This window comes from Rhagoletis zephyria, unplaced genomic scaffold, assembly GCF_001687245.7.
Source record: "Rhagoletis zephyria isolate East Lansing unplaced genomic scaffold, Rhagoletis_zephyria_1.1 Rzeph_scaffold_00004, whole genome shotgun sequence".
In the NCBI taxonomy this organism is placed as follows: domain Eukaryota; kingdom Metazoa; phylum Arthropoda; class Insecta; order Diptera; family Tephritidae; genus Rhagoletis; species Rhagoletis zephyria.
In genome coordinates, this window is record NW_016157088.1 from 21,429 (window position 1) to 33,895 (window position 12,467).

At 35.8% G+C, this 12,467-nt stretch overlaps 1 protein-coding gene across 1 annotated transcript in view; it reads right to left on the bottom strand.

Moving 5' to 3' along the window:
- The window catches only part of LOC108371371 (uncharacterized), an 8,553-nt gene extending 5,607 nt beyond the window's left edge, over positions 1 to 2,946 (bottom strand). Inside the window, exon 1 of the mRNA XM_017626952.1 lies at positions 2,513 to 2,946. The gene's annotated coding sequence lies outside the window, so the exon portion shown is untranslated. The remainder of the gene's footprint in view (positions 1 to 2,512) is intronic.
- Between the last annotated feature and the right edge of the window lie 9,521 nt (positions 2,947 to 12,467).

Genomic DNA, 12,467 nt, shown 5'->3' on the forward strand with positions numbered 1-12,467 from the left:
CTAAGGTAATTTTCCAAATATAATGCGGTTTTACTAGGATTGGTAAAATCTATGTCTAACAAATTTGAGAAATAGTTGTAGTCGGATAAGGTTCTGTTTATTGGCGCGTTCGCACCATAAGCCGTTCTGCTTAACCCAACCTTGAAGACATCAAAGCGACGCAAATTACGACTCGGAACATAAAAATGGATTCTCTCAAGTAGGGACGCACAATCAATTTTTCCCGAGACAATACTCAATAAAAACGAGATAGCATGACAAGTTCTCCGATTGTGCAGAGTAGGTAAACTAATTAGCCGACAACGGGAGACATAAGATGGCAATGGTTCAGTAAAATTCAAGGAACGTAAGGCAAAGCGTATAAATACCTTCTGCACCTTTTCCAAACGATTGATATGAACTGCGTGACTCGGTCTCCAAATAAAGGCAGCGTATTCCAATTGGGACGCACAAACGCAGTATATAGCATCTTAATAGTATAAGGGTCAGTAAACTCGGAAGAATGACGTCTAACGAATGCCATCATGGCAAATGAATCAGCAATAGTTTTGTTTATGTGCAGAGTGAAAGTGAGTTTTGAGTCGAAGTGTACTCCAAGATCTTTAGTCTCACTTTTCGAGTCAAGGACAATATCTGCGATGGAGTAAGATGTCGTAAGAGGTACTTTTGATTTATAATAGGATACTTTGTGGCATTTATTGATGTTGAGGGTAAGCCGATTCTGAACAAACCACGTATAAAACTTGTTAAGCTGCGATTGAAGTTCGGCCGAGTCTTGTGAGCAACTGATTTCCGAATATATTTTCAGATCATCGGCAAACAAGAGATACCTAACATTTGAAAGACAGGAGCTAATGTCGTTAATGAAAAGAATAAAAAATAATGGGCCTAAGATGCTTTCCTGAGGAACCCCTGAGAGAGCAATAAATGGCTTGGACGAAACACCATCAATAGTCACCTTGCTAGTTCTCAAACGCAAGTAGGACCTGATCCACTCCAAGAAACCTGAGTGGATTCCTAAACATTCTAACTTTGTTAATAAGATATTGTGGGAGCATTTGTCGAAGGCACTCGAAAAATCTGTGTAAATCACATCCAGTTGAAAGCCATTACGGAAAGTTGAAAAGCAATCATCGGTAAAAACTGCAAGATTTGTCACCGTGGGTCTACCAGATACAAAGCCATGTTGGTTTGGGCAGATCAAGTGCTTGACAATAAAATAAAGTTTGTATGAACTATTTCATTTCGATTGCTGCAGAAGAGAATTCTACGTAGTGAGGGTTATAATCCCTAAGTGCGGCCGAAGGCCGCCTACGCAGAAAGGTGTTCTCTACAAAAGGTGTTCAGCCCCCTTTCTTTGGCAACACAGAAGAGAATTCTACGTAGTGAGGTTTATAATCCCTAAGTGCGGCCCAAGGCCGCCTACGCAGAAAGGTGTTCTCTGCAAAAGGTGTTCAGCCCCCTTTCTTTGGAAACACAGAAGAAAATTCTACGTAGTGAGGGTTATAATCCCTAAGTGCGGCCGAAGGCCGCCTACGAAAAAGAAGTTCTATACTAGAAAATACTATCATATTACTATTACTACAACATTTCTATCTGTAGCTTTTTTCTTAATTTCACAATATTTTTAGTTAATTTTTTTTTTTCTTTTTTTTTTTTTTAGTTAATTTTTTTTTTCAAATCGCCTGATAACCATCTTGGGATAATTTATTTTATTGAAAAATCCCACGGTTTTCGTTAGTTGGGTTATATTCCACTTCAAACTGCTCAGTTTGCCTCGGAAAATGCCGTTCTTACCCCATTTTCAAACGGTTCCCTAGGGGTCTGTGGGAGGTCCCCAAAGGGGGGTGGGGCTTTTCGTAAAGTGGCGACTGTCCCCTTTCGAATGAGGGGGGTTTGGGGGGCCACGCCCTCTCCCCCTCCGCCCCCACCCCAAAAACGATGGGCCAATAACTAAACATTTCCCATGGATTTTACGCAAAAATACTGTGGATTGTGAAAATAATAATTTTACTCTATTTCGAAATGGGCCCCCCCCGAGTGCCTGTAGAAAAGGCAGGGAGGCGAAGGATGACTTATTGCAAGTTTATACTGCGCTCTTTCTAATGACTGGAGTTTTAGATGCCACACTTCCCCCTCCGCTTCCGACGAAATATCATTTCCCACGCACAACAATTAAATCCTCTGATGTATTGTTTGATTCCTGTAAATGTGGCAAGGTAGCTCATAATTTTGTACAATTTATGAAACTTCAAAAACTTATTTCATGTCAAATATTTTGGAATGAAACTACCTTCTTTTTGTATCATGGTTTATACAAAGTTCATTCCATAAATGCACTCAATTCTAGACAATAAAAATATCAGAAACGGAATATTTATCTTTTGAATCACCGACACTTTATAAGGGTATAGTGTAATACAGACCGCTTCTGGATAATTCAGTATCCGTTTAACTTTCGAAGCTTAGCACTTATTAATCAGATTCCAAATTAATCTGTTTCTATACTTACGTTCGCGTTTTACACTAACTTGACCAAGGGGCACTTGGCTAATAATAAAAATTGAGAGCGACCGACAATAGCGATTAGAAAATCTTAGAAGTTTACGACGTTTGGGCAATTATCTGTGCAAAAACAGCTGATATTTAGGCACCGAGGCCAATAGTAGTAATTGCTTATTTTTGTACACTCTAAAACAATTGCAACTCCCAGTAAACAGTAGTACAGTTAAGAATTACTAGGCCACACAAGTAGTACACTTGCACTTTCAAATACGTTAATATGTGCATGCGGTATACACGGTTTCTACAAAATGAATTTATGAACTTTGATTTGCTTTATTTGGTTTTAGATTACGTGCATAGAGCTGTGTTCATATTGATAAAAGCAATTAGTGCATATACAAGGCGAATTCATGCCCTAAAGCTCAGTTAGTATAGACTTATGGGTCGATTACGGATAGCAACGCAACCACGGTCCGGTTGCCAGCTGGCAACGCAACTGAAAAGATAATTTGTATTACGAATGGCAACTATCGTCAGTTGCTGTAGAGTTATCGATAATCGAAATTTGACAGTTCGACGACCAACAAGCGGCTGTAAACTAGCTGTGCGAGTAAAATTAAATTATTAAAATAAAAAGTTTTAAAGAAAAGACAGCAATAAAGCTATGTTCATCACAATTATTTGTATAAGAGGAAGAGAAGTGCATGAACGCGGCCTCAATCAGGCGACATTTAATAGGGCATTCGCACGAGGCGATTTTATAGGGCATTCGCACAAGACGATTTTACAGGCAATAAAAAAGAATACGTAGTTGAATGAGAAGTTGAAAGTGAAAAAGTTGCCATCCCTATTCAGACAAGGCGATTTTGGATTCAACACGTATCGTTATTTACATTATTGCAAATGAATTTAAATCGGAAAATTTTATTAATTGGCGTAAATTTGGTAAGCCAAGCGTTGGTAGAAGTGCTTTTAGCCAAGCTGAAAGATAAAATAAGAGTAAAAAAGTAAAAAAGAAAAAAAAGTATGTATACAGAACAGTGTTGGCATTTTTGGTACAATTGTACTTGTTTGATACAATTTCATTTACAACATACTTTCCTACTACGCAGTACTTTTTAGTAAAATTTTGTAATGAATACTAAAAATACATACATAGCTCTGAAAATTCACAGTTCGTCTGTTCGTATTTACCTTTGTAAGTTTTGAAAAATGGCTTGAACGAACCAGTATAACATAGTCTAGGCAAATTTTTAAAGAAACTTCTCGATACTAAGAATTATTATTAAACAAAATGTCAAAGTCAGCTTTATATAGAAACAAAGTCTTCGTTAGTTATAAGAAGAGATTTTCTTAAATATAATACCTTTACGGCACTCACATATTGACAAGGTTTTACTATTTATTTTATTATTCTTTAATTTTAATTATCTGTATATAAACTATAATGTGTTCTTTAAGGAAAACTGTATAAACCCAAGATTAAATCATTGCGAAACATCCAAAAACCAACATACTGTCGTAAAAATTTCGAGCTTTATTAATATTCTTTAGTTTTTAGCCCATTCAATTTTAGTATAATAAAGTGCAAGTTTAAAGTAGCTGGGACTTACCGTTGAACTTGGCAATTTTGTTTTGTCGACGATGTCAGCCATTTTCTTCCATACGAAGTGTGTTCGACGATTTTTTTATATGGAGGAAATTAGCAACACCTTCATCAAAGAAATCTTAAAAAACTTAGTTATATTAAAATTTAATGGGCTAAAAAACCACACACTCAAAATAAATCTAGGAAATCGAATTAAATAGATCGAAATTTTTACGAAAGTGTGTTGGTTTTTTTAATGTTGCACAAAGTTTGAACCTTGGATTTGTACGGCTTTTCTTAAAATATAAAGCGTCTTTTTACAAAAAATAATTAAAATTGAATAAAATTAAGATAAATGGTCAAATCTTCTCGTAAAGTTTTGAAAAGCACTTGAAATTCTACTAAAATGTCAAATTTTAGTACTGAATCCAAAGAAAATAGACATTTTTATCCATTAATAATAACTTAAATATGCTTTTTGTTAAGATGTATACCTGAAAATGTGTGCATACATATTTGCGTTAAATGCAATATATGTGCACGTGGAATCAATTTGTAAAAGTGTAAAATACGTAAACGTATGTACATAAACAATTGGGGTGTTCACAGTTCGTACCAAATAGTGTCTCAAAATGTAGACGTCTACATTTTAAGACGTTTTCTAACCGTAAAATCTGTGGTGTTGTTGTTTCCCATACAAAATTGGAAAACGACGCCGTCTACAATTTGTCACACTCAAAGGTATGTTTTTTACGCGTCTACATTTTGCAACCTCGCAGCAGGGTTGCATTATGGCAATACTAATCGCATTTGTTTTATTTATTGGGCACGTTTTCTGTATTTGCATTTAATTTGAGCGCAATTTCTGGTGAAAAGAAACAAATCAATGCAAAGAAATAACAAATATTAGGAATTGGTAATAAAGTTAAATAATTACAATTTTTCAGAACAAAATCGAAAGGCGACATATAAAAAAGCACGCAAAGAAGAAATGTCTAGCAACACCAGCAAAGTTTTGAGACGATTTTGCGACGACTGCTAGAAAGGGGTGCTCACAGTTTGATGCTAAAGATGTCTCAAAATGTAGACGTCTACATTTTCAGACACAATTTGGAACGAACTGTGAACACCCCAAATAAAACTTTCTCATGAATACCATAAAATCATTGGTCTTGAAGGGAATGTACTAAGAAACTATATGAGCGAATTAAAAAGTGTATACAATTTATAGCCGAAAAGTACATTTTTTGTATAGATTTCGTACTGAAGGAACAATTTCATATCCCAACACTGATACAGAATGTAAACAAACACAGGGTTGCAAGGAAAAAAAGTTGATCGAGCTCAAAGTTGGCTGGCGACCAACTTTGTTGAAAGCGATTAGTTGAAAGGCCGTTAGGACGAGGCGATTTTTGCTTTCAACTAAAAGTTGCCTGTAAAATCGCCTCATGTGAATGCCCTATAAAGAATAATTCCATCCACTAGAGCTACCGCGTGCACGAAAGTTAATAGCTTTGTTTCTTAACAGATAATTATCACAAATTATCACTAATTTTTGCTGGAAAGCGTTTTTTAACCCAAAAAACTAGCAGAAACTAGCAGCTCTCTCGCTCTCACGCTCTGCTTTCTTTGGCTCTCCTGCTAATTTCAGCTACTAAAATTTTTACTAGCAGCTGTCAAAATGGATAAACAAAAATTCGCGCCAAATATTTTCAAAAGTCAAATACAACGATCAGCTGATTACTTGCTAGTTTCTGCTAGTTCTGCGTTTCTTTACTTTTTCGTTATTTCGCTCTCTGTGAGCGTAATTCTTTCAATTTTTTCATTCTTCTACTTCCTGATAATTATCTGCTAGAGAAGAAAAGAAACAAAGCCAATGCTTAAAATGATTTGTGTTCATTAGGTGTGTATAGTAACCAATAGTCAGTATTAATTTGTACTGGAACCTGCAAATTTTACTGGAAAAGTGTATGATAACCCAATAAATTTGCAAGAGAGCACTGAATCGAGAGCGTAACAACACGGGAGAGCTGCAAATTCTTGCTAGTGAAATTTCTACTAGCAGAAGAAGAAGAAGAATAAATGTCAAAAGCCGCCATATGTTGAATTTGTTTAGCACAAACAAAAGTAATATTAATGATGTACTGGACTGCGTAAGTGCGTGTGTGTAAAGCAAAGAACTTAAAACTGATTTATAAATAGTAAAATGTTTACAGCAGAATGTCAAAACATTGCAAACTCTGTTCACTTGCAAGTTTTTGCTAGTTTTGTGTTCATTAACTTTTTCTGCTAGTTTTCTCTTCTTCTCAATTTTACGCTCTATTTTGCTTTTACGCTCTCGCTGCAATGTTTTACTGGAGAAGTTACTATACAAACCTAATTTCAAAGCAAGGATCATAAATACAGGTAGAAGCCAAAATGACGCTGCAACACCTGAAGCGTTTATTTATGTGGTTGCGAAAGCAGCTGTGGGGCACAGCTGCAGCGAAATGCCTTGCTGTGCGTTAAACATTTTAAAGCAGCAGATTTTATAAATACACCGGGAGGTACGGGAAAGGCACGTTTGATGTGAAGTGCTGTTAATATGACTATTATGCCGGAAAACCCCTCCAACAACACTGCAACTCATAAATCAAAGACAGAAAACAACAAACAAATTAACAAATTTTAACTAAAAAAAAAATAAATAATTAAAATTAAACTTGAAATTTACTTAAAAACGTCGGGTGGGGTCTAGTAGCGCTCACAACTATTTCGGGCTATTCCGTCCAAGAGGGTGGCCCGCTCAAAAAAAAAAAAAATCCACACACTTGTAGTCAAGGGTCTACGCATTATTTTAACACTCACTTTTGTAAATTTTGGTAAAAGTGCACTTTAGCGAAGGTAGGTCAAAATGGGCGGAAAAAGTTCGAGAGTGGTATCAATCGACGCGTCTTAACCTCAATAATAACAATCCGAGACCAGAAATTAACATTTTTAATTAATTAAAGAGTTATTTGCAAAAAACACTTGCGCTTTCCGCATAATGTTTTGATGAATTTCACGCAAATGAATGGAATAAATTAACTTAATTTAACACGTATTTATTAGTTGTTATACATTTGTGATGTTTTAAGTGTACCCTTTAGCGAAATTCTGTATTTAACAGGAATATTCCGATGGTGAAAATCCGCACAACAATCTTGCGTAGTTAATATAAATAACATGGAGGGAAATTAGTGTTGCCACTCTATTAAAAATAAAATGGAACTAAATTGCTGCTGCCACTGTATTAAACAAGTTTTTGTCCGACCAACTTCTTTTTGCGTAGGCGGCCTTCGGCCGCGCTTAGGGATTATAACCCTCACAACGTAGAATTCTCCTTTCTGTGTTGCCAAAAAAAAGTGGAGAACACCTTTCTGCGTAGGCGGCCTTCGGCCGCGCTTAGGGATTATAACCGTCACAACATAGGACTCTCCTTTCTGCATGCGAAGAAAAGGAACAGAAATCGCCTTTTCACAAAAGTATATTTCTTGTGCATTATTTGGGTGTTTTTAAAGTTGAAATACAAATCGTATTAATAGAGTGGCAGCACTAGTTTTCCTACATCTTACTTATATTAACTACACAAGATTGTTGTGTGGATTTTCACCATCGGAATATTGCTATTAAATACAGAATTTCGCGAAAGTGTACACTTAAAACATCACAAATGTATAAAAACTAATAAATACGTGTTCAATTAAGTTCATTTATTCCATTCATTTGCGTGAAATTCATCAAAACATAATGCGAAAATCGTAAGTGTTTTTTGCAAATAACTATTTAATTAATTAAAAATGTTAATTTCCGGTCTCGGATTGTTATTATTGGCGTTAAGACGCGTCGATTGATACCTCGCTCGAACTTTTTCCGTCCATTTTTACCTACCTTCGCCAAAGTGCACTACTACCTAAATTTTGGTCACTAATTTATTTACAAATTGGGTTTGAAATATGCCCTTTTTTGTAAAATTCAGAAATTAGCGTACATTTATCACTCCTATTCTCCTTAAAGCAGCCACTTCACCAATACATTTTTGTATTCCCCTTCACTTGACACTTTACTCGATTAGTTATAACTTGCTTTAAGACTTTAATATTAACCAATTTTAGGGCCCTTTGCACCATGTCTAGTTAACGCTAACTGGAGGTACATCCTTCAGTTAAGCACGTTAACTGCTTTATCGATCACATGTTATATGATGGGTGTCGATAACGTCGATAAAGGTTAAAGGGAGTTAGAATTAACTAGACATGGTGCAAACGGCCCTAAATCACAATTCATTAAATTAATTAATAAATAAAATCACGCGTCTGACGCAAATTAAATGGCGGAGTTCAGATGTCAAACTTCAAAATATGCAAAAGAATGAGAGACAAAAGAAGGTAGGATATACCCAGTAAGCATTAAAAATATACATAGGTGTTCTCTGCAAAAGGTGTTCAGCTCCTTTTCTTCGCGAAACAGAAAGGAAAATTCTACTGCCTAAGGGATATAATCCCTAAGTGCTGCCGAAGGCCGCCTACGCAGAAAGGTGTTCTCTGCAAAAGGTGTTCAGCTCCTTTTCTTCGCGAAACAGAAAGGAAAATTCTACTGCCTAAGGGATATAATCCCTAAGTGCTGCCGAAGGCCGCCTACGCAGAAAGGTGTTCAGCCCCCCTTCTTTGGCAACACAGAAAGGAGAATTCTACTGCCTGAGGGTTATAATCCCTAAGTGCGGCCGAAGGCCGCCTACGCAGAAAGGTGTTCTCTGCAAAAGGGGTTCAGCTCCTTTTCTTCGCGAAACAGAAAGGAAAATTCTACTGCCTATGGGATATAATCCCTAAGTGCTGCCGAAGGCCGCCTACGCAGAAAGGTGTTCAGCCCCCCTTCTTTGGCAACACAGAAAGGAGAATTCTACTGCCTGAGGGTTATAATCCCTAAGTGCGGCCGAAGGCCGCCTACGTAGAAAGGAATTCTACGCAAAAATACATTTGTTAAAAAAAAAAATTTTTTTTTATAAAAACTTGTTTTTTCTATTTTTAATTAACTTTTTTATTCTTTATTCAAAATCGCCCGATATCTAATTTGGCATAATTTCTTTTATTAAAAAATCCCACGGTTTCTGTTAGTTGGGTCATATTCCACTTCAAACTGCTCAGTTTGCCTAAGAAAATTCCGTTTTCCCCCTTTTTCAAACAGTTCCCTAGGGCCCTGTGGGAGGAGCCAAAGGGGGTGCGGTACCCCTTTTTAGAAAGCGGGGACTGCCCCCTTTCTAGTGAGGTTGCCATCTGTAAAAGGCCCTACACACGGATCGATTTATCGGCCAACCAGTTGGCCAACCGCTAGAAGTTGGGGGTAAATGAGCCGTGTGTAGGCAAGTTGGCAAACCTTCGTTCGAGTTGTTCGTCAGGTTGGAGTAAAATCAAAAATTTTTGAGCAAGATTGGTCAAATAATCCCTAGAAAATTGTATTTAAAATTTTCAATGTAGTTGATTGAATAACACTTATGTGTGTGTAAACTAAATGGTTCCGTTTGAAAAGGCAATCTTAACTAATAGCCAAATGTATATTTAGTTTAGTTAGTAGAGTGAAGTACTAAACTTAAATTTTTTGACTTGTTTTCATGCAAATAGAGGAATATTAACTGGAAATCGACACCTGAGTGGAAGATCGACGTATCTAGGCAGCCAGTTCGCCCAAAATTTGGTTTAAGGAGGCCCTATTGCAGTCTTCGGTTCAAAAACGCCCTATCTCAAATGAAAATGTATTGACAATGTGCTGATATAGGGCGTTTTTGAATCGGAAGCTGAGTTAGCTTTTGAACCGAATTCTGAGATAGCACCGTCTTAAACCAAATTCTGGGATAGGGTGTTTTTCAATAAAATTCTGAAATAGGGCGTTTTTGAAAAGATTTCTGATATAGGGCGAAATATGTCGACCTTCCACTCAGGTGTCGAAATATGACTACTATTTTCTTACTACGAAGATGTGTAGGACAGGCGTATAAAAAATTAATAAATGTGAAGTAAATACATATCTGTTTTTGTTATTTTTATGGCCTTATAACAATTATATTCAACAATTTTTATAAGCTTGAGGCCGTTTTCAGTGAAAACTTATTGTGGAAAAGCAACAATAATTTGAAAAAATGGTAGAAGTGATAGCTATTTCGGAAATCATATCGTCGCCCTAATGCCAGAAGCACGAGTGTGCAAATTTATCAATTTTGAGTTATTGGGTTGACTTGATTAACCTTTGGATTTCTAATGTTATACCAAAACCCAGAATACCATGCGTACACGGAAACCACATATTTCACAATGTCAATTACATGAATGCAGAGTTAAGTCTCGTAAAAACTTCAAACTTGATTTCCCAAAATTTTAATTTTTACACATTCATGATTCTGGCATGTGGGAAACGATATGTACTTGCCGATTTGTTTTACCAAAATTATTTAAGAAGCAGATTCTCGGTTGCACAGCAAATCGGTTAATCGTTTCTGCAATTATTTCATATTGATTCTCTAAACTAAATGTTCGATGTATGCTTAAGATGCAAAAACCTAAAAGTAAATTTTATAGAAATTAAACTGACCATTTATTAAAACCAGTAGGAACCCCCGAAATTCGGGTATATGCAGTAAAGAAATACTTACTTAAATTGAGAAATTAAATTTAACCATATAATAAAACGTGATATTCGTAAATATACTTCAGTATTTAGTTGAAGATTTATTTAAAGAACTTCGAGAAAGACAGCAATTAATCTTGTACTGCTAGAGGCTTGATAACCCAGAAAATTTGCGCCGTTTATGGTGAAAGGCATTTAGGGCCGGTTACTCAATGTCAGGCTAACACTAATCTGCGGTTAAACATCTTTATCGACGTCTGCGACTCCATGCATATAACAGGGAGTCGGTAACGTCGATAACTATGTTTAACCGGAGATAAGTTTTAACCAGACATTGAGTAACCGGCCCTTAGTATCACAATTTTAAACCAAAGCTTTCTTAACCCTTTCAGTCAAAAAGGGAAAATATTCAATACGGAACCCGACTTAAAAAAAAGATGAGTGGTTTAGAGCGGCTTTTTGTGATTGTAAACCTGACCCCCCCACTCCGGAAGCTTATAGTTTTTAAGAAATTTGAATTTTAAGTTGCTTAAAATGTCAACTTCAACCTCACTTTTTGCTTTGCAAAAAAATTGAACTAAAATGTCGGTGCTGCCACACAACAAAAAATGCCCAAAAAAAAGAAGCACTGAAAACGAGAAACAATAAAAACGGACATTATAATATATATATTTTTTTAATTAAATATCGCTGTATTGATCAAAAAAAAGGGATTCAGTCTAAAATAATAATAATAAAAATGTTAACTTTTAGTTATTTATCGAAGTATAGACTTTTATGAATTCCTTTCTGCCTAGGCGGCCTGCGGCCGCGCTTTAAGATTATAACCCTTACCAAATAGAATTCTCCTTTTGGTGTGCACCAACTGGGGCTACCGCCCCAGTGTTGTAGCCTTGGGAAAGAATGAGGTAACTAGAATTCCTTTTCTGTGTGGTAAACCTGGGTCTGCTGCCCCAGTGATGTCTATTATGGTTACTGGGTGTTTTATAAAAATTTCTTGTATACAAAATGCGTGAAATGCATCAAAAGAAAGTGCGAAAAGCGTAAGTGCTTTTTGCAAATAACTAAATGTCTTATACAAATTCACAAAATATATACAAAAAACGAAAGATGTTTAAAATACCTTTCGAACGTGTTGCCTTATTTTTTAAACGGTTAATTGGTTTCGAAGATATTAACAGTTTTCGAAATCCAAAATTTCATCTTTAAGAGCAATGTTTACGCACTTATTTGTTGGAGTTTTTTTTAACGTATGGTAGCACACATTTTGTGTTGCTGTCAGCGATTGTTATTTGTGCTTGTTTGTGATATGTGCAAACGTTTGTGAAGACATTTATAAACGCGTTTTACTTAATTAGTTGATTAATAATTGTTTATTAAAGTATTACAAACGCATGCGAACCTTTTAAGGATAGTATATTTGTGTAAATAAAAGTGATAAGTGTAGTGTTATAATAAAATGTAGTGATAGTAGGCGGAATATTATAACACCAAATAACTTAAGTGCTGTTAACAACAACATTGTGTAAGTGATAAATATAGTTAAAGTTAGTATAAAATTAGTATCGCCACTGAGTTTCATAAAAAAACACAGTATACTTTGCGCGGAATAGCAATTGGTTCCGTAATGGAAATCTCAACCGTAAAAAATTTCAACCACTGACTCTAAAAATTGTAAAATATGTATACCGGCTAATTGTGTATCGTTCATTTCAAAAATCACATCAACAAATTTATA